Raw genomic sequence first — 22662 nt, 5'->3', positions numbered from 1 at the left:
TTTCAGATCCATTTCTTACCTTCACTTGCGCTGCTCCGTGTCTCGGGAGCTGACCACTGCAGCCGCTGAGAAGCAAAGATGAGGAAGGGAAAGGCCATGGTGTATCTCAATAAGCTCCCTGCCCTTGGATGGCATCTCTCACAGTAGCTGTAGCGAGACTGCAGCCCCAGCCAGAAAGGCCTTTTGTGGCTCCAGCTGTCATCAGTGATGCCCACCCTTGGGCTCCCCTGACACTCCCATCTCTTCTGCCCAGGATTGGGAGTGACTTCCCACTGTCACTAAACTCCGTAGGTCATCATCAAATGTGTAACCAAACCCCTGCGCTGGATTCCCTCTTTTATCAATACGTTCGTGGTTTCTGTTATTCTGGTTAGACCCTGACTACTAACAATGCATCCGGTTTAAATCACCTTTTCCTTTAACATCGATTAGCTATTAGCAAATTGTTGAATTAGGGTTTTGATTACCAATCTATTATTATCTGTAATTGTTTGTTTGAAGGGTAGTTTGTAATCGGTTGAAGTTATTATTACTAGGCAATAAGATTTTTAAAATACTTACATTTCATAAATGTGTGTGAAATTCCACCTTAGAGCTTCAAAGCAGTGTCCTAATTTTACTCAGTGTGTTCATAGGATAAATGTAATGGCAATAGTGAGTCATAAGCCATTATTATGTTTTTCATAATAGAACTACTATTGTATTTTGCAGAAATAGCCCACATCCATTCTTGAGTTGATACACATACTGGCTTCCAGCAATAACATCCTGGAGGAATGACCGGGTAGTAGTTACAGTAAAATGCTCATAATAACTTGCAACTCAGAAGTACTTTATATCTCCCTCTTTAAGTGATTTATTTTGATCATTACTTGCAATATCTTTTCTGAACCTTTGCCTAAAACCCTCTCTCCTGCTAACTGCAAATTCATATTGACTGTATCATTCCAGGGGGGAATGCATTAGTAGACTGTTTTCTAAGAGCCCTCAACAAAAGCAAATCATTTTGGCTACCACTTCCTTTCTCTCCTCCCGTCCTCATCTTGCCTAAGCTTAAAGGATTCTATAAGTGTAGCAGGTAAAAGAGCCCGGAGTTCAAGCACGAGTACTGGCCCTGTATCTGTCAAGAGAGTATAAAACTATCTGATTAAAGATGCCAGATTAAGAATGCTTGATTTTATCCTCACTGAGATTCCCCCAAAAGATAATAAGTGCATTTAAAAGGTGATAAATACCCAGTTATGGCAGAGGAACTCTCAGCAGATAAAGAGATTTCAAAGAATTTTGGGTAGGTAAACAGAAGATGGAGGAGCAGTGGCAGAAGAAAGAGAACAGAGGAAGCTAAACTTATATCACATAAGTGGAAGGTTGGAGAAGGATAAAAACGAGAAAGAAATCTTTGGCAAAGCAGAACTTGGAACACCAGGTAATTCATTAACATCAATTGAGTGAGTGATGGGGCTGAAATTATAGTGACTGACAAAATAGCACAAAGGGGCAGTTGGCTTCTCACCTCACTTGGCAGCCAGATGGGCTCTCCCCTCTACATCCCCTCCCCCAATAAAACACAACCCCTTATTCTCTAAAAAATGCAGTGGTCCCAAGGATAAACCCACTGACATACTGGCATTTAGGAGTTCCTTAGCTAACAGCAGGGTGTCTGCCAAATAATCATAGTAAAAGTAATAGAAGTAGCAGATAGTTACATAGCACTATAGTAAATATATTATACTAGTAGCCCTGTGCACGAATCTGTGCACCAGTAGCTCACCAATAGTGCGCTGTTACCCTCCAGTAGCTCTCTGCCCACTGCCCCACCCTCCTGTAGCTCCTCCCATCCACCCTCCCCCCCCCCCGCACCCCCTCATAACTTGCTGTCCTGCCCCCTTCTGTAGCTCTTCGCTACCTGCTTGTAGCTTGATGCCCTTCCCTCCTGCTGATCTGTGATCTAGTCGTTACATGTCGGTCATTATGCTTCACAGCGTAATGACCATTTCCATATTACATCTTTATTATATAGGATATTAATTCATTTAATGCTCACAACAACTATAGGAAGAAACCAAAGCAGAGTGCTTTGATAACTTGCCTAACATCACACAGCAAGGAACTGATGGAGCTAAAGTACCACAAGTAAAGGTCCAACTAACAAGCCCCATCCAGGTGCTCGCCCAGTCCCACCCCACCAACTACCTTCTAATTAATTTCTTTCAATGTGCACGAATATGTGCACTGGCTCACTAGTCTAAGATAAAGGCAAATAACATAACATCTGGGAGCAGCCTCACTGCACTCGTGTCAGATTTTGCCATGTTCAGTTATTCATCTGCTCATTCACTCAAATTCACTCATTCACTCAATTTCATTCATTCATTCATTCAAGTATTTATATCTGCTGGGGCACTGTGAATGGTGCAGATTTCAACAATCAATGACAGAGACAGACATGCACACAAATAGTGGCAGTTCAGAGCATTGTTCTCTCCTTCCTTCATCCCATGTGTCCCATTCCCATCTCCCCCATGCTCTGAACTGCCACTATTTGTGTACGTGTCTGTCTCTGTCATTGATTGTTGAAATCTGCACCATTCACAGTGCCCCAGCAGATATAAATACTTGAATGAATGAATGACATTGAGTGAATGAGTGAATTTGAGTGAATGAGCAAATGAATAACTGAACATGGCAAAATCTGACACGAGTGCAGTGAGGCTGCTCCCAGATGTTATGTTATTTGCCTTTATCTTAGACTAGTGAGCCAGTGCACATATTCGTGCACATTGAAAGAAATTAATTAGAAGGTAGTTGGTGGGGTGGGACTGGGCGAGATGGACTGGACATGCCCTACAGCCAACGTCCCGTGGTCCCTCCCCAGCCAGCCGGCTCAAAGGGCTTCTGTGGAGTGAGGGTCCCTCCAGCAAGTGGGTACCCTCGGCCTAGTCTGTGGGGAGTGGACCAAAATTGGCTCTCTGACATCCCCTGAGGGGTCCCAAAGTGTGAGAGGGCACTCTGCAAAGTTGCTGTCATACAGGGTGTGAGATGCAAATGCAAATGTGCAGTAAACCAGATTCGAGGTCGACAGTGCCCAGCAACAACATAACCCAAGGCCAAAGGTGGAATTGCACGGCCCCTCTCTGGTTTCAGGATGCATCACCCGAGAACTGCTGCTGCGAAGTCACTGCAGCTCAGCAGCTCCCATATTGAGCATCTGCCCCCTGGTGGTCATTGTGCATCATATCAACCAGTTGGATGGACACTTAGCATATTAGCCTTTTATATACTAGTATTATATATCGATGGTTTCTCAGGAGCTATCCTAGACTCCAGCAGTTGACTCTAGGGACTCTCCAGTTGTTTCTCCTGCAAGTGTGGGCTTACAGAACAACTTGGTGTCAGCAACTTCTGCAGTTTTTCATAACCTCCTAATGAAATCAATATTTGTGCACCTGGTCTTATGCTAGCTCCCAAATTTCTTCAACCCAGCTCTGCCTGATTGCACTTGTTGATTCCATAAGTCAATAATCCCTCCATTCTCTCTTACTAATAATATGGATTAAGTCATATTATGGAATAAACCTCTTTAGAAGTTCTATGCACAAATACACACAATGTTTGCATCTCAAAGTCAACTTTTAAGGAACATTACAAAGAAATCATTACAAAGAAATCATTATAAACCCAGAGAACTGCTAACACTTGGTATCTCCCATGGGAGTTGCCTGCTAATCACCCTTCAGTCTTGCTCATCATGTAATTCCCATGCTATAAACCCAACTGCTTATGTCTGAACTCTTCGCCAGTGATGAAAGCCATCTACAAGCTGGTTCCACTCCATGTATTCCCCTTTACTCCCAACATGCATTGTCTACCTCATAACCAAGCAATGAACTTTTTCACATCTGTCACTTTGTTCAAGTCCTTGAAATGTCCTCCTCTTTCCTTTCTACTTTGTCTTCCAGCCAACTGAAATCAGGACATTGGATGGGCAAGTAGCCCTCCTCTAGGAAGACATTCTGACTTCATCCAATCCTTTTGGCTCTCCAAGTTTCCCGTGCCCTACCTACAAACTCAGCCCCATTGAGGACTTCATGGTTCACAGTCTTATATCTCCAGTGAGCTGATGCCTTCCTCCTGGCAGGACCCATGTCTTTTTCTTCTTGGTATCTCTAGAGTGCCTAGCACTTTGCCTTTTTGTGTAGCACTGTTACTTTAAAACTTGGAGTCAAAGAAACTCAATCCATTTGCCTAGGGGCTTGTAGTCCTCTTAGTTGTTCCCCAATTGGTTCCTATTGGGCACTGGGAGGAGAATCGCTAGTATAATTGAGATCTAGGTGTAGGCTGGCGGGGCCCCAATTTCAAGCCGCATTTTTGAGATTCTTCTTGAAGATCTGTTTTTATCTATTTTTAAGTGGGGATTAGAGCACTTGGGAAGGTCCTGAGAACTCGTGTTTCTGATAAATTAACATATGCATATTATAACATGCATAACTATATCTGTTGTTTAGAAAAGGGAGGATTTCTATGAGGTAAAGATTATGATGAGAGGAAGGAGTGAAGGAAGCTCTGCTCAAAATGCAGGAGCCCCTCTCTTTCCAAGGAGACATTCCATGGATTACATTATAGGGAGAAAGGTGGGTACCAGATAAGAATTGCTACACAATACCGAGGTGCAAAGCATGCCACATTTCTATGTGTATCTAAAATCAAATTCCTACTTGGCTTCAAGTTCCTACTCCCCAAGGTTGGGGAAGAGTTTAATATCAGGATTACAGGGTCTCCCTGTCCCTGTCTCCCAGGCTTTCATGGGCCCAGGAAAGTGGGGGTATCCTGATGGATACCATGGTGGGTGCCATGGTTACCACTGCTTCTGCCTCTAACCCCTGCGATAGCCTCTTCTTCCAGTCAGGGAAGGCCCTGGGAGGACCATAGAGAGGCTTTTTGTGCTGTGCTCCTCTCTCCACTGGCCACAGGTTATCCGTGGAAACCCTCACCCGGGCTGTCAAGCAGGAGAGAGTAGTGTCCAGTCTCCAGTCTTTTAGGTAGCCTCCCAACTGCAGGGGTGGGGGTACACAGACCCCTGCTACCCTGGAAACCTGCACCCAATACCCCTACACACACACACACACACACACACACACACACACACACACAGGGATTTCTCCATCTCAGGGAAGCACCATAGGGCTGGGAAACACTTCTCTTCTTTAACTGCAGCAACTGTCTTGCGCATCCTGAGTAATTCTTAATAAACATAGTTTCCGAACAAAGATCGAAATGGAGGGGCCCAGAAACTTCTCTGTGTGAGACTCTGAAGCACAAAGGGCCACTTGTTTTTCTCTGAGGAAGGGAAGCCTAGAACTTAAAACTCAAGGCCAAGGAGCTAATTACCTTATCATTCCTCTTTGCTGATAAGAGCTCAGCAGTAAAAGGATGAGATACCAGTTAACTTCTCCATCACATTCTGTCTCATGGGTGAACACTAACCCTGCAAGGGGTGTGTTAGTGTGTGTGTGTGTGTGTGTGTGTGTGTGTGTGATGGAGGTGGGGGCAGGGGGACTAAACGCATTAACAAAGGACCCCTGATGAAATCTCAGAGGGCCCCTTGGAAGGAGAAGCCATGGAAGGAAACCCGAGCCACGTGTCCGCAGCATTAACTGTAGCAGGTGCCACTGTGTCCCGTGACCGTTTGAGATGAGGAAATGGCAATTTGCAAAGATTTCCTGCGCAGCCATTGGACTATGGCTGGTGTGAGGAACAGGATTGTTAGTACAGAGGCCCCTGACCAAGGGGGCCTGGATTCCCTCCCCTCACAAAGCCCTGCAGCAGCCTGGCTGACACTTTTCTAGCTCATGTAAAGAAAGGTGTTATAGGGCTGATAAGATCCTGTTCAGAAAGGAGAGTGGTTAAGGGAATGTGCCAGCCTCAGGAAAAGTCTGGGCATTTGGTTGACTGTAAAGATTGTTAAAACTCTGTTCTAAGACCCAGCCTTATATTAAAGCTCAACCAAACAGCTGGGAAACAAAAAGCATTTACACAACTGAATGCTGATAGAGGGAAGCCAGGGAGAGAGAAACCCAGACACAGTAGCTCTGCCCATCCTCCCCTTTCCTCATCTTGAACCTTCCTTCCCTCCCACCCCCAATCCTCCTCTTCCTGGATGCCAGTCAGTGGTGATGCACCCTGTTAAGAGCCAGATAACAGCTAATATTGCTCCAGGCAAATATGGAAAATGCTTATAAGGAATTCTCACTTAGAGTTGGGGTGTGTGTTTTTTTTCTTTCAATATTTTTATTGATTTCACAGAGGAAGGGAGTGGGAGAGAGATCGAAACATCAATGATGAGTGAGAATCATAGATTGGCTGCCACCTGCATGCCCTCTATTAGGGATCAAGCCTGCAACCCATGCAGGTGCCCTTGACCAGAATCTAACCCAGGATCCTTCAGTCCGAAGGCCGATGTTCTATCCACTAAGCCAAACTGGCTAGGGTTAGAGTTGGGCTTTTAAAGATGATTATCACTGCCAGACTTCCTTACTCAGTATTTGAAGCAACCTGAAAATTATCTCTAAAAGTGTGTTCTATATAAACCTCTTAGAATGAGGAATTGAAAAAGAAAGGATTTGAGATTTCCTTCATTAATCATTAAGAGTGGCTTTTTAGAAGTTCATTTGGGAATTATGAATGTACTACTGTTCATTGTAGAAAATAATTAGATCTTACCAAATTGCTCTTGAAAAAATATTATATATGTTATAATATAGTATATACAATGCTACTATTTATGTGAGATCTTTTCCCCATACACTTGACACCTATGGATAGTTTCAATCTTTCCATGTTTGCCTGTCTGATAGGCACATAACCCTCATTGTATTATTCTCTGTTTCCCTGATGCTGCCAATGTTGAATTTCTATTCTATGATATTTTGTCATTTTTATTTTTTTCTACACAAATTTCTTGTTCATATTCTTTGCCCTTTTTAAAAAAATGTGTTATTTGTTCAGTTAGTACTGATATCCATCTTAACCAAACTTAAATCTGTCTTAAAACATTTTTACTTGAATTGGCTCCAGTGTTCTCCTGAGAAACAGAACTAATAGGTACATATAAAATGAAGGCAGGGAGGGAGAGAGGGGGATTGATAATTGATTACGAGGATTTGGCTCACATCTTTGTGGAGGCTGAGACATCCAATGTTCCACCATCGGCAAGCTATAGACCCAGGGAAACCATTGTAGTCCCGAGAACCAGGCGTGACGTGGTCTAAGTGTGTAAATCTCAGCCTGTGGGCGCGAGAATAGGATGACTTCGCTCAAGCAGTCAGGCAGAGAGGCCGGATTCCCCCTGCCTCTGCCTTTTTGTTCTATTCAGGCCCTCAACGAATTGTAGGAGGCCCACCCACCCTGGGAGAGCCATCTGCTTTTACTTAGTCCATTCAAATGCTCATCTCATCCAGAAACACCCTCACAGACACACTCTGAAATAATATTTAGCCAAATATCTGGGCACCCTGTGATCCAGTCAAATTGACATATAACATTAACCAGTACGTGTAAATGTGTTATAAAATGAAGTTTTATAATACAACAATCAATAGAAAACCAGCATTATTTGATCAAACTAGAAAGTTTCTGTCATAATAAATAAAAAGGAAAAAAAAAAGGGGGGGGGTAGAATGTTACTTATTACTAATTAGATAGCGTGGCCTACAGAAGATTCTAATCCTGAGCCAAGCTCTCTAGAAAAAGTGTGAAATCTCAAGTGTTGGAGAGATGAATATTAAAGGCACACACCAGGTGATTCAGTGTTATTTGAATGCCCCATCATAAACCATATTAGCTTCTTGGAACCCATATTACTGAGCATTCCAAAGTTCTGGAAACATACAGGAGACCCTTATTTTTTATCTGAAGAGGTATTTACAATTTATTAAATAGAAAAAATAAGTTGTAAAGTAATGTGTGTTTTAATCCAACTTTTGTACAACAAGCAAAATCAAACAAATCCTTTTGTTCGGTGTACAATGGAGAAGTGGATGAAGATCTTAAATATAACCAGAGGAAATTGCCATTATTGTAAGTCAAAAATGATCTAAAGTTGGGATTTCAATACAGTGCCACCTAATAAATCACCAAGGATATTAACATTGTTTACGGGAAGTGGTGATAAAAAGCCTTTTAATATATTGCTTTAAATTATAAGCAAATATTGCTTCTGAATTTTTCACAATCCTAATAAAAACATTTTAAAAGATTTTTTTTTTTTTCTAAAAGAGAGCACTTAGCCTGAGCTACCAAAAGCTCTGAATAAGCTGTAAGTTTTTGGTTATATGGCAATTATCTATAATAATAAAAGTGTAATATGCTAATTAGACTGGACGACTTTCTGGACAAAGCTGGGGTCTTAAGGGCAGCCCAGGTCCTGGGTGCCAGAGGGAAGCCTGTGCCAGCAGCAGGGGAAGGAAGGCCTACTCCTGCTCAAATTTCGTGCATCGGGCCTCTAATATCTTCATAAAGCTGGTGGGGAAAGCTGCAAGGCCTAGGTTAGATCACACTATTTCTTTAACCCGCCTAACTATTGACATTTCGGGCCAGATAACTCTTCGTTGTGGGGCTTTGCCCTGTGTATTGCAGGATAGTTAGCAGCATGCCTGGCCTCTACTTATTGATGACTGCAGCATCCCCACCCCCTAGCCAAATAACAGCTAAAAATGTCTGCAGAAGTTGTCAAATGTTCCCTGGGGTAGGGTCAACCCTGGTTAAGAACCACTGCTCTGCCCTCAAGTTTTCATCAATGACAGGAGACCTTTAACCAAACGCTCCTGCACTCCCTGGAAGCACCACCATCAGCATTGACTCTATCAATGTTTCCCAGAGGCTGTTTTCCTCCAGAGCCACTAGAGGGGACACTGCCACACAAAGGACAGAGCGGAGCACTCAGGGAACTTGCTTTTCCTCTCCTCTCACACTCGGTCGTCTCTGTTTCCGGTGGCCTGGCCTTTCATAAAATAGGCTTTGATGTTAAGGGTGGTAACCTTTAACCACAAGGCATGAGGAGCTATCTGTGCTTTGTGCCATAAAAATCTGTGTTTTTAGATTTGGTGAAAGGGAGCAAAATGTTATTTGCGTTTAAAACATTCTTCATCAGGAAGTCAGATGAGTCGTAGCTCTAAAAAGTTAGGCCTTAAAAATACAGGAAAAGTCTTCAATGCGCCCCAAATCCTTCACTGCTGCAGAAACTTCACCCCTGGAACAAAAGGGTTTGATCCACATCAAAACAGACAGACCACTTGGTGGAGTGTTATTTTACGCTCCTATCAGTTGTTTAAATATTGTAATACTGAAAGCAATGAAAGGGAAAGATCTTCAACACTGTTTTTTAAACATGTTTTAAAACCCTGTACCACCGTAAGAAATGTTTCGCAGAGAGACCCAGCTTACACACACATCACAAAACTGAAACAGAAGTCTTACTTGAAATGACTGCTCTTGGACACTTTATGTTCTGTTTTATTTTGTCACTTCATTCAATGTTTGTTCTGACTCAATAAGCAATGGGTCCTAACCTATAGGTTTTTTAGAAATAATTTTTTTCATTACAGTTGACATATTAGTGTCAGGTGTACACTCTAGTAATTAGACATTATGAAACTTACTAAATGATCATCCTGAATAATCTCACAGCTATCTGAGACCATACATAATTATTAGAATACTAGAAGCCTGATGCACGAAATTTGTGCAAGAGTAGACCTTCCTTCCCCTGGCTGCCGGCACTGGCTTCCCTCTGGTACCCAGGACCCAGGCTTCGCTATGCCCTTGGTTCATCCACAGGGATGTCAGGTATTGCATTTTAAAAATTCTTGCATCACACCAGTTGGAAATCACTGGCATAATGCAACCATCACCACAACAAAATTAAAGCCTGAACATTTATTGAGCCCTTATGATATATCAGACATTGCACTAAACACCCTATATAAGTGACATAAATTAAGTTTGAGTGTTTCTTTCCATCTTTCCTGCCCACTAAGAAGGGTCCTGGCTTTGTCCAGTTTCTTCTCCTGCCCCATCTGTATTGGGCAGAAGGAGAAGGACTGGAGAAACATTGGTTAGGGCTGGAGAAGAAGCTTGGAGAAAGGAGAGGCTGAAGCTGTGGGAGGTAAGATGCTTAGGTAGAAGGGAAAAACACCTTAGGAAGGATTTCAGGGGCCTCTATATTGTGCTTGAGAAATGCAAGTATTGAATGTGAGTTAATTTAAAATTACTTCTTGGTGACTGGACTGGGTTTCTTAGATTGCAGCACTACTCTGAGACTGGCCCATGTGGGTCATGGTTTCAATAAGATAGCATAGCATTATCTTATTTTATCTGCATAACAAACTATGAGGTGATATGTTATTTCCTTAGCTCAGAAAGGAGGCTGACACAGGCTAAATAATCATAAGGTCATAGAGCTTCTATAAATGATAGAGCCAGGACTAAAATTTAGGTCTTTCAATCTCCAAATTTTAAACTCTTAACAAGATCATAAGCAAATATTATACTATCAATTAAAAATAAAATACATAGGATGAGATTTAACAAAAGGAGTGCAAGACTTGTATACTGAAAATGACCAAACATTGAAAGAAATTAAAGATCTAAATAAATGGAAAGGCTACCCAGGTTTATGGACCAGAGGACTTAATATTGTAAGACAGATATCCTTCCCAAATTTATCTGCAAATAGAACACAATCTCTATCAAAATCCCAGCTAGATTTTTTTCGTAACTTGAAAAGATAATCCTAAAAATCATATGTAAATGTAAGGAATCCAGTATAGCCAAAAAAGTCTTGAAAAAGAACAAAGTTGGTGGATATGAAAGCTACAGGAATCAAAACAGCATGGTACTAGCATAACAACAGATATCTAGATCAATGGGATAGAATTAAGAGTCCAAACATAACCTTTAATATTTATGGTTGGTTGATTTTTGACAAAGGGCCAAGGCACTTTAATGGGGAAGAGAATACATAGCGTGTACCAAAATATATATACACTCTTTGATTATAAAGTCGGTGTTTATTAACATACAATTTATTTTCAAAATCTAAAATAAACTACAGAAATTAAAATTCTTTTGGTCACTGTCTGTTTTCAAACTGATGACTCTTCTGGTCCAGGCACTGCATGAAGCAATGGAATCGCAAAACATCAACAATCATTTCGTTTGGTATTTGTACGCCCTCAATTTGTCAACTGTTGTTGGTTTTGTACTGTAAACTTTATCTATTATGTATCTCCATAAAAAAGTCTAAATTTTCTTTGTTCAAAGTTTAGTCTGGCTTCACCCATTATTTGAAGTCAGTTAAACCTGAAAAAGAGTGAAAATTAAATGAGTTATCAGCTATTAAAGTATGTAAACATTTTTGGGGGACAGAGGGTGTCCCAAAATAATTATAAAGGCAGTGTTTATACTTCAACTGCGTTTTCAATTTTCCAGTAGTATTTGAGGATGAATTTCCTTTGTTCAAAGCTTAGTATGGCTGAAAAGAAAGAAATATCAATTGAACTATCAGCTACTGAAGTGTGTATATATGAGAATACCCTGTATTATTTTTAAAATAAACTTTTAATTTTAGAACAGTTTTAGATGTACAGAATTATTGTGAGAATAGTTTTTTCAACAAGTGCTTTTGGGACAGCTGGATATCCACATAAGAATAATCTGAATTCCTGTGTTACACCAGAAAAATTACCTTAAAGTGGATCACACACCTAAATGTATTGTAAGAACTAAAACTATAAAACTCTTAGAAGAAAACTCAGATGTAATTCTTTACAACCTTGGGTTAGACAATGGTTTCTCAGACTTGATGCCAAAAGCACAAGTGGTAAAAGAGAACATTGATGAGTTAAACTTTGTCAAAATGAAAAACTTTTCTACTTCAAAGAATACCATAAAGAAAGTGAAATGGTAACCTACATGCAGGGAGATAATATTTATAAAGCATATGTGTTTATATCTGGAATATATAAAGAATCTCTATAACTCAAAAAATTAAGACAATCCAATTTAAAAACAGACAAAGGATTTGAATAGATAATTCAAAGAAGATACACAAATGGCCAACAAGTTCATGAAAAGATGCTCAACATCATTAGTCTTTAGGGAAATGCAAATCAAAGTCAAAATGAGATACCACATCATACCCACTAGGATGTTTAGAATAAAAAAGATAGACAATGATAGTATAGGTGAGGGGAGGGGTCTGGAGGGATGGGTGAAAATATAAAGAGGAGTAAGAGGCACAAAATTCCAGTTACAAAATAAGTAATTCATGGGAATGTAATGTATAGCATAAGGAAAATAGGCCTATCGTAATAACTTTGTAAGGTACAGATGGTTATTAGACCTATTGTGGCGATCACATCACAAGGTATATAAATGTCAAATCACTGTGTTGTATACCTGAAACTAATATAATTTTGTATGTCAACGATACTTTAATAAAAATAATTTTTGGTGAGGATGTGGATAAATCAGAACTCTCACACATCACTAATAGAAATGTAAAATGATGCAGCACTTAGGGAAATAGTTTGTCATTTCCTCAAAATGTTAAATATAGAGTTAGTTACCTTATAATCCAGCAATTATATTCCCAAGAGACATGAACACGTATGTCCTTATAAAAACTTGTACTCAAACATTTGTGGCAATATTATTCATAACTGTCAAAAATGAAAACAACTTCAATGTTTATAAGTCAGTGTATGAATAAACAAAATGTGGCCTATCCACACAATGGAATATTATGTGGGCATAAAGAGGAATGAAATATTGATATCATCTACATAATGGACCTGGATAACATTATGCTAGGTGAAAGTAGCCAGACATAAAAGGCCATATTGTATGAATCCATTTATGTGAAATCTATAGAGACAGAAAGAAAATTAATGTTTCCTTAATGCTGGAGTGGAGGCAAAGGAGGCATGACTGATAATGGGTACAAGGTTTCTTTTGGGGTGATAAAAATGTTCTAAAATTAGATTACAGGTACACAATTCTGTAAATACGTATACTAAAATCCATTGAATGACACATGTTAAATGGGTTAATTTTATGGTGTGCAAATGATATCTTAGCAAATTTTGTGTGTGTTTTTAGTGAATGGGATGGGAAAAATTGGGGGCAGCAAGTATAAACAAGTCTTTCAAGGGATTCCTTGAACTTATAAACATTTTATTTTTATAATTATCAGTATAACTTCATTTTTGTAACCAAGGAGGTGGGTTCTGCAGATGGAGTAGAGGTTAAGGGTGTCATCTCTTACTCCTCTCTGTTCCCAAATCGTCCAGTTCTTTGATTTTCATCCTCTGTTCGAACCAACCCCAGAGCATGCAGTGCAAGGATCTACACTGAGTGGCCAGATTATTATGACCTCTGAATGCATAATAATCTGGCCACTCAGTATATATATATATATATATATATATATATATATATATATATATATATATATATATATAATATATATATATATATGCCTGGTGCATGAATTCGTCCATGGTTGGAGGTCTGGCAACCTGGCCAAGGGGAGGGGACAGGGCAGTTGGCTGGCCTGCCTGTGGTCAAACTCCTGGTCCAAGGGACAACTTGCATATTAGCCTTTTATTATATAGGATATATACTGAGTGGCCAGATTATTATGCGTTCAGAGATCATAATAATCTGGCCACTCAGTGTATGTCTCACTTAAGCTTTCACTCGTCATTTCTTCTCTCCTTTCTTCTTCTCTTCACATTATCCTGGTCCCACAAGAGAGGCTAAAAAAATAATCAGCCTCTGTTCATTTAAAGGAATAAATACTGCCGAAACTGGTTTGGCTCAGTGGATAGAGCGTCGGCCTGTGGACTGAGAGGTCCTGGGTTTGATCTGGTCAAGGGCATGTACCTTGGTTACGGGCACATCCCCAGTGGGGGGGGGGGGGGGGGGGTGCAGGAGGCAGCTGATCGATGTTTCGCACTCATTGGTGTTTCTAACTCTCTATCCCTCTTCCTTCCTCTCTGTAAAAAAATCAATAAAATATATTAATAAAATAAAATAATAAAATAAAAAAAGGAATAGATGCCTGTGTATGTGAAGCAAGCAAGGCCACTGAGCCTTTGCGGAAACCGAGTGGGAGGTGCCCATAGGCATTTTCTGCAGAGAGGGTAGAGAAGAATAAACAAGCTCTTCTGCCAAGAATGCCTGGAACTTAAAGCGCTTCCCTCAGCCCAAGGTCAGGCTGTGTGTGCGTGTTGACAGTGACCCTGGCCAGTTGTTGCTACTCTCTTGATTAAATGGTGGTGAAGTTCTCCCTTCTGAAACTCACCTCTGCCGATCCCCCCTGCTGGGGAGTCTGGCCCCACAGCACAAGTTTAATTCCTCGGAGTGGCAACTAGCAGAGCTCCCAGCACAAGGTGACTGCATCCATTTCCTGAGCGTAGGAGAGGGGTCCTGTGACCAGCCCTCTGCCCCACCGTGGGAAGGAAAGCTATGGCGTGACATTCGTGAGGCCACCAAAAATTCCCCACCCCCTCCCGTAAGAGGCTGGAACTTCCTGGCTTTTCCTAGAAGAATTGTGGAAAAGTACAAACCACAGAATCATAAGCCACAGAGGGAGAAGGTACCTCCGAAGCCAGCGCTCCGTGCCACTGACAGCACACTCCCCCAGGCCCAGCAAGGCGGCTGGGTCCTGGTAGGACGGTGTGAAGGACAGTAACTGCTGTGTCAGGTCCCGTCTTGCTCCCTGTCACTTCCAGCCCCACCCCACACTTTGAAGCCACGTCATTGTTTCGTCTCTCTCTCATTTTCAGGCTTTGAGCGAGCTACCATGTAGTCTTCGGGCTGGCCCCAACCTTGGGCCTTTAGCTGCACAGACCCTCCAGCCACACCTCCGAGGGACTCTGTCCACTGTGCCCTCGACTCCTCATCCACCACAGGCCACCAGACCTGCCTGGCTTTCTGTTCTCATGCTAGCTTCTCACCCCCTCTTGGACCTGAAGACAGACTTGCCCTCCTGTCACTGTGGGTATCCCACCAACCCTCAGGCCCGGTATTGCCTTCTACCCCAGAGAGGTCATCCCTAATTGCTCCACTAGTTTTTGAAGAATTTGGTTTTAAGCCCCATCATTACCTTTCTCCCACCCTCACCTGGACAGGCTGCCCTTGGCCATCCTTCACTCACTCACTCCGGCCACTCAGCACAGTGATGGAGAACACAGGACTGGAGACCAGGCCACCTGGGCTCTGCCGCTCACCAGCTGTGAGGCTTCAGAGACGTGTCTGCGTCTCTCTGAGCACTCACGCTCTCAGCGAGAGAAAGGGAAACGATAGCAGGGTAATAAAAGAAATAATCTTTATGACGTGCTTGGCACGAAAGCTCAAAACATTCACCGTAAGTATTCCATATATGTTCTCTGCTATGTTTTAAAATAATCGTCCATTCACTCATCCTGTACTCACTGGGCCCTGGGATATAAATACCCCTCCTAAAGAGCGGTTCCCTCTTAAATCCAGGAAGTGCCAGCTCACACGGGCACCCAGAGAGCAGAGAGCGGAAGCCCAGGACCTTCGCACACGAGCCGATGAGAATAGATGCTGACCCCTGGGCCCTGCCCGGCGAGGGCGACAAGACCGTCCTCTGCATTGCCACGTCTCCTTTAACACCCTGGCAGCTCCCTGGGTGAGTGAGTGCCCCCAGGAAGGGGGGGAGGTGAGAGTCCCCAGAGAAACGCTCTCTCTCCCTGGCTTCTCTCTGGCAGAGAGCGGCCATGCCCCTGCCACGCAGCAGGGCCACGTCCCTCGGGAGGCCTGGCCGAACTGCCTGGTACTGTTCCGGAAGGAGGAAGGGTGGCCGGGGGGGTGGGGAAGCGGCTGGAATGTTCTAGCCTGCTGCTCAGTACAGCCGAGAGGAGGGCCCTGGACATCAAAGGTTCCTTTTGTCCCCTTCCGAGTGGCAGGGCAGCCCGGCCTCTGGTGATGACTCAGGCCTGGCCCTGACGTCACCCACGCCGGCCACTGGCCTCCCTCTGCAGCCAGGAAACTGCCTGGGGAGTGGCACTCGCAGCTGCAGCAAACCTCAAAATCAGGAGGCACTGCCTCTCTGCTCCCCGCCATCTCCCCACAGCACGCTTTTCTCTTCTCTTTTTATGTATTTCTTAAAGCCTCACGGAAGGTTTTCCTTGTAGATTAGCTTTCAGGACGTGAGGAGTCAGAATGGTTGACATCATGAGAAAACTATGTGGAGCTGATTTCGACGAGGAGTGAAGAACCCAGAGCAAGACAGCGGTTCCCACCCCTGAGCCCAGGGAGCTGGCAGCATCTGGGTTTCAGAAGAGACAGCGCCTCTGAGTAAGTGAAGGCCCACCCGGGCCGCCTCACTCCGGGCCCCTCCCGTGGGCACCGTCACGTGGGTGCCATCTTGTTCCCTGACACCTAAGGCTCAGCAGGCCCAGGCCAGAGGGGTGCGTGGGGGCCCTCCACACACAGCACCGAAGGGACCTGTCTAATCTCCCTCCCCTCCACCGGCCCAGGCAAGGACACATTTCCTCTCAAAAACATTTCTGTACACTAAGACTGAAACCCTGGGGGAAATGGCCCAAGCCGAGCCTTCCCCATCGCCGCTCTTGTTTTGTCTCCTCTTCCTCCTCCCGCCCGCCCGCCCTGGTGCTCTGCGTTGGACTGCCAGAGTTCTGAACCGTTTGCTTCCTGGAGCACATACTGAGTAATCGGATACAAAAATAAACCCTGTTCTAGGCAAATATGTGCCCGTCTAATGATATTCTCGCTCTTGACCTGGTAAACGATGGCAGCTCTGATAAGATGACATCCCCAGCCCGCCGCCTTTACCGAGCGTGTCTCTGTTTGTCCCTGGTTGCCCTGGTGCGGGCACCTCCACGTCACCTCGCCCTGTTTCCACAGAGCTTGTTTTCATTCCTTCTTGTGCCATCTAGGGTGATACAGGACACAAAGACACTATAATGTATCCCTGGAGTCTGTTTTAACTTCACCTGTAAAAACCGTAAGCCTTTGCATGGCCTATAATTTACAAGCTCTGGAAGCTCCTACCCAGGAAAGGTCAGTTCCTGAGGGAAAAGTCTGAATGTGTACAAAAGAACCGCAGAGCACATAGGCGTGGACATCATACCTAGTTTTCCTAGCTTCCAAAAGCATCCCCTCAGTCAGCATCTACCCTTTGTAGAGCTTACCTAGCTCAGTAGAATTGTTCTTTATAAATTCTGTTTTAGCTCTAGACGGTTTGGCTCAGTGGATAGAGTATCAGCCTGCGGATGGAAGGGTCCTGGGTTCGATTCTGGCCAAGGACACATGCCTGGGTTGTGGGCTCGATCCCCAGGAGGCAGTTGATCAATGATTCTTTCTTATCATTGATGTTTCTTTCTCTCCTTCTCCTTCCTCTCTGAAATCAATAGAAAAAATTTTTTTAAAAATAAATTCTGTTTTATAATGATTGGTGTGTGGAGGGTATATTAAAAATGAATCTTATTTTAAAGGCAATGGGGAAGCTTGTTATTTACTGCAAAACTGGTGAATTCCTTTGGAAACTGGCAAATCCCTTTAGGAATTAACCATTACACTCTAAAATATCTGTTTTGTAGATCTTACATTTTACTTTTTGTTTTATTTTAATAGATCAGGTTGTTTTGAAGCGACGCTCTGCTAAACTCCTGTTCATCAGGCTACAAGATCTGAACTCTGTGACCACCAACTTGGTGAGTGTCATTTGTATCTAATGGCTACTTAAAGTAAGTTTACTAATTCAGTTCTTTTGGTTTGCATTGAAATTTAGGGGAAAGGGAGAAGGGATGGGGACTTCTGCACACATGATAACAGCTGAGTATCAAAAAGGTTATGTAGCCATGGCTGGTGTTGCTTGATGGTTAGATCTTTGGCCCGGGCACCAAAGGGTCACAGGTTCAATTCCTGAGCAATTCCTGGGTGGCAGGTTCCATCCCCAATCCAGTCAGGGGCAACCAATCAATGTGTCTCTCTTACATTGATGTTTCTCTCTCACTCTCTCTCTTTCCCCATCCCTCCCTCCCTTCTTCTCTCTCTAAAAATCAATGGGAAAAAATATCCTCTGGTGAAGATTAACAAACAAGCAAACAAACAAAAAAACGAAGAGGAAGAAAATAAAAAGGATATGTAATAATTAGAATAGGCTAATTTTTGTAATAGACCAAAAAATGTTTAATAGCTCTAATAGAAGTTTGTTTCTTTTTTTTCTCTTCTTTTTTTTAATTGTTTAAAGTATTACATATGTCTCCTTTTCCCCCGATTGACCCCTCTTCCCCTGCCACTCTCACCCCCTAGGACAAGCCCCCACCGCCCCAGTGTCCATGTCCATTGGTTATGCTAATATGAGAAGTTTATTTCTTGTTCATGTGACAGTGCAAGTTAGTGGGGCATCTCTCCTTCATACATTCAGAGACAGAGATTGAGAGAGGCCCCACCTTCTTCAGCATGTTGTTTTCAAGGTCATCTGGGACTGTTTCCATTTCCCAGCAGAAGAGGAAGAAAGCATGAAAAGTGCACACGGGAGGTTTTCCTGGGCCGTGCCGGGATGTGATGCACATCACTTCCGCTCACATTCGGTTGACTAAAACGCTATCACATGGCCAGAGCTGACTGCAAATGGGTCTGAGAAATGTAGTCCCTGGGAGGGGGCGGGAGCCACTTCCCAGAGGTGCCCTGGAGAGTTTCTGGAGAGGAGGTAGTCCTCTTTGGCCCAGCATACTACAGAACTTAGAGATTCTCAAGGACAACATAGCAGAATGAAGCAGCGAGAGAAGTAAAAAATAACCAGATATTTAGAATTCCTTTAACTGACGCTCTTAGGTAACATCTGGCTACGTGGACAAAGAGCAGTGGGTAAGATCTTTGAAGATGCCCCTGTCCATTCTGACCCTGAGTCTTTCCATGAGTGCCATCATGTCACCAGTGGGCAGTGAGCCAGGAAGGACATTCTTCCCCTTATTTTCCTGTACAGGGTCCCCTAGGGGTAGGGTCATTCTGGCTTTGTCCCCTGATCCTGGGTCTAGTAGTCATGCTAATTGGAATTGTCCAACAGAATTCTGTTCCCCCAACTAGGAAACCAGTGGACTCTAGGAAAGCTCATGGTTTCTTTACCTTTCTGGTATGGTCTGACTGCCCCTAGGAGCTCAGGAAGCTACTCTGACTGACTTATCTGTTCCAGATCTTGGTACACTTTTAAATGTTGGCATGGGGAGGGGGTGTGTGGAGACAGAGAGAGAGGGAATCCCTAAGATCGGATCTCCAAACCAAGTTGTGAGAGAAACATTTAAAAGTAGATCAGCCGAAACCTGTTTGGCTCAGTGGATAGAGCGTCGGCCTGCGGACTGAGGGGTCCCAGGTTCGATTCCGGTCAAGGGCATGTACATTAGTTTCGGGCACATCCTGAGGGGGGGGGGGGGGGTCGCTCGAGGGGGCGGCCGTGCAAGAGGAAGCTGATCGATGATTCTCTCTCATCGATGTTTCTAACTCTCTATTCCTCTCTCTTCCTCTCTGTAAAAAAATCAATAAAATATATTTTAAAAAAAAATAAAAGTAGATCAGAAAGGCTCAAGCTGGAGAGATTATTGCTACCCTATAATTCTAGTTTTTTTCTTTTCAGAACAAAGTTTGAAATATTTACTGAAACAATGAATGATAAAGTTATAAGTCCTGTTTGGAGAATCCTGAAACTGATTTTATATTTTATTTAGCCTTTCCACCATTGTGAGTCTTCGTGCAGTATTCCCCTCACTGGTAAATACTACACGGAGGATGCCTTCTGATGCCCCTAAGGCAGTGGTCAGCCAACCGCAGCTCACAAGCCACATGCGGCTCTTTGGCCCCTTGTGTGTGGCTCTTTCACAAAAGGCCACATGTGGGTGTGCACGTACAGTGTGACTGAAACTTTGTGGCCCATGCACAGAGGTCGGTTTTCGGCCTGGCCGAGTCTATTTTAAAGAAGTGGCGTGAGAACACTCAAGGGGCCAAAGAGCTGCATGTGGCTCGCAAGCCATGGTTTGCCAACCACTGCCCTAAGGCACCATAAATATCTGCAATAAAAATGGACTATATATGCTTTCTTCAGCAGCACATAAACTAAAAGTGGACAAGAGGCTTTGCCTGAGCTATTTGGTACCTAGTTCTCCAGTTATGTTGTCAATATCTGGCTAGACACTCCGGTTTCTGATTTAATTTCACCCTGGGCTGGATATCTCTGGCACCCACACCCACACCCTGAAGAATACACATTGTCCATGTGCAGGAAGACCAGCTACTGCTGATGTGACACAGCCTCTCAGGAGTCTAATGTCTGATCTCCTATTACTGCTGCCTGGCCTTAGCCGAGGCCCTGTCCCCCTGCCTTCCAACCGGGCCTTCCACCCGGAGTGGGCTGAGGAGGAGTGGAACAGAATAACAAGTTGAAGTGTTACAGAAATGCTACAACCTCTGAAAGTCCATTTTCTGGGTCCTGAACATGTCTACTGAGCTAGAGCTGGCTGGGCTAGTGGGGTAAAGCTAAAGATAAGACCAGGTTGATGGGGGAATGCAATGCCTGCTGGATGGATTCAGCCAAAGGAGTAAGTTGAGAACAAGGGCCAGGTTTCAAAAGCTGGAGCCAAGTGGGGACGATCTGTTGTTGAAAGTCCCAGCCTAACGGGGTCCACCAGGAAAGGCAGGGCCAAAGGCCACAGTCAAGGAGGAAGAGCGTCAGGGTCCATTCAGCTTGTTCATTTCAACGCCATGTGATCATGACTCTTCCAAGCACTCAATACGCAGGGATTGACCGAGGCGTGTGTGTCAGGTGCAGGCAGGGTGAGGTCAACCTCCTGATTTCTAATGTTCTGCTGAATGGCATGGCAGGGAGAGGTATGCGACCGCCAAATCAGACTTCCACTGCTGTCAACATGACCCCTCCGCAGTGTTCGTACAGACTCACCAGCAAGGCCGGGGTATCAGATACCCGCGTTGTAAATATTTGGGTCTTCCACATTTTCAAAAAAGCGTCAACGTAGACACCATGGGAGAAGCTAGATTTTCTTGAGCTTTTAAAATTTTCATTTCATTATTTTTAACCTTTAAATTCCACATGAGGAGTAGAGTTCAAATTTGAGGCACCATTGTCTTTTCAGAACCTTGGTCATCCAAGGGGCTTAGCCTGCAGTCGTTGATTCACGATGAGCAGATGTGGACTGAGCGTAGCAGCTAACATAGGCCGTGCCCACAGACCAGTTGGGTTTTTTTTGTTTGTTTTTTTACCCCCAGAGGTTTTATAGTTTTTATGGCACACAAGTACAAGCTCCCTTCTTTCCCTGGGTCAGCATATAAATCTTCTGTTGCTCCTTTTAGAGAATTTTGCAATAAGGCCACATCATAGTCCTCAAAACTAAGAATTCATGGTAATAGGGCTTCGTAATGTCTCATGCTGAAATCCCCTGATTTCTTGTCAAGAACTCAGTAGGAAAACACCACACAAAGATTTCAGGGTTTTGTTTTTAACTCAAAAAATTGTCTGGTTTTCATGAGAAATTTAAAGCTTCCTTCCGCCTCTGAAATGGTATTTTTTAAAAATGTAAAACTGAGATTCTGTCAGAGTAAGTAAGGTAATAAATGTGAAACGGTGTGGGCAACTTAGAAAAATGCATGGCAAGTCAAGACATTAATGAAATTAATTATCGTAATTATGGTCAGCATTGGTGTTTTGGCTTTTGATATTGCTATTAGTATTGTAAGTATCATTATTTTAATTTTTTTGTTTTGGTCTTTTTAAATTGACTTTCATCTGAGATCTTTGGCACCGTTCCCTAGCTCACCAAAGCATGCGGTGTGGAAAGGTTTGACTCTAGGCCAGAGGCCTAACTGCAAGACTTCTTATCAGAGAGAGTTCTGACCGGGATTCACTGAAATCTGTGAGGAGGATATCTCTCTGCCAAAAACATTTGTGTCCTGGCATTTTCCTGGAGTTCCCAGTGCATTGGCCAAAGGAAGCTTTGAGATCACCCTATAAGCATTGACCCGGGGTGGTGTGTCTCATGTCAGAAAGGAGCCCACCATCTATCCAAAGCCTGTAGTCATGACAGTCTTGGTGTTATGGGGTAAAGGTGTGTATCAGGCGGGGGGATTAGACACAGAGGCAGCAAGCATGAATTCAACCAAAGAGTAGTGAAGACATCATTTCAGCTGTGTCCCAGACCCTATAATCTGTTATCCTTGAATGTAGCAGAAAGAAGTATCCAGTGAAAACGACTTTCTCTGTGACCCAAATTCCTGGGCATCGACTATACCAAATTACCTTGGAAAAGAGAATGTAGCTCAAAATTCACTCCAGACACTGGACTCAGACTGTCCGTCATGTGAGTCCTCCTCAGCAGCCAGGCTATAGCTGGCCTGGACTCCTAAGAGACCTCTCTTCCCTCTGTTTTCATTCTACATGAGACAAATTCTTTTGTCTTTTCTTTTTTTAAAAAATTTATCCCTGTGTTTCAAATAAAAAGAGCCATGACTAACCACTACACAAAATCTGGAAAATACAGAAAAATATTGAGAAGAAAACCACCACCAAACAACAAACAAATCATTGTTGACATTTCAGTGTAT

General features: G+C 43.3%; 1 protein-coding gene across 6 annotated transcripts in view; it reads left to right on the top strand.

Annotated features, from left to right (window-relative positions):
- The window catches only part of ZBTB38 (zinc finger and BTB domain containing 38), a 121407-nt gene that overhangs the window by 27076 nt on the left and 71669 nt on the right, over positions 1-22662 (top strand). For 3 of the 6 annotated variants that reach the window (XM_045579230.1, XM_045579225.1, XM_045579227.1), the window contains exons 1-2: positions 16009-16386; positions 17691-17765. The gene's annotated coding sequence lies outside the window, so the exon portion shown is untranslated. Of the gene's footprint in view, positions 1-15552; positions 15749-16008; positions 16387-17685; positions 17766-22662 lie in introns of those variants that run through there. The other 3 variants (XM_036431274.2, XM_045579226.1, XM_045579228.1) reach the window with 3 other exon arrangements.

Source organism: Pipistrellus kuhlii, unplaced genomic scaffold (genome assembly GCF_014108245.1).
Source record: "Pipistrellus kuhlii isolate mPipKuh1 unplaced genomic scaffold, mPipKuh1.p scaffold_m20_p_11, whole genome shotgun sequence".
Classification (NCBI taxonomy): domain Eukaryota; kingdom Metazoa; phylum Chordata; class Mammalia; order Chiroptera; family Vespertilionidae; genus Pipistrellus; species Pipistrellus kuhlii.
Note: the sequence above shows the minus strand (reverse complement) of the source record. Positions and strands in the feature narration are given on the sequence as shown.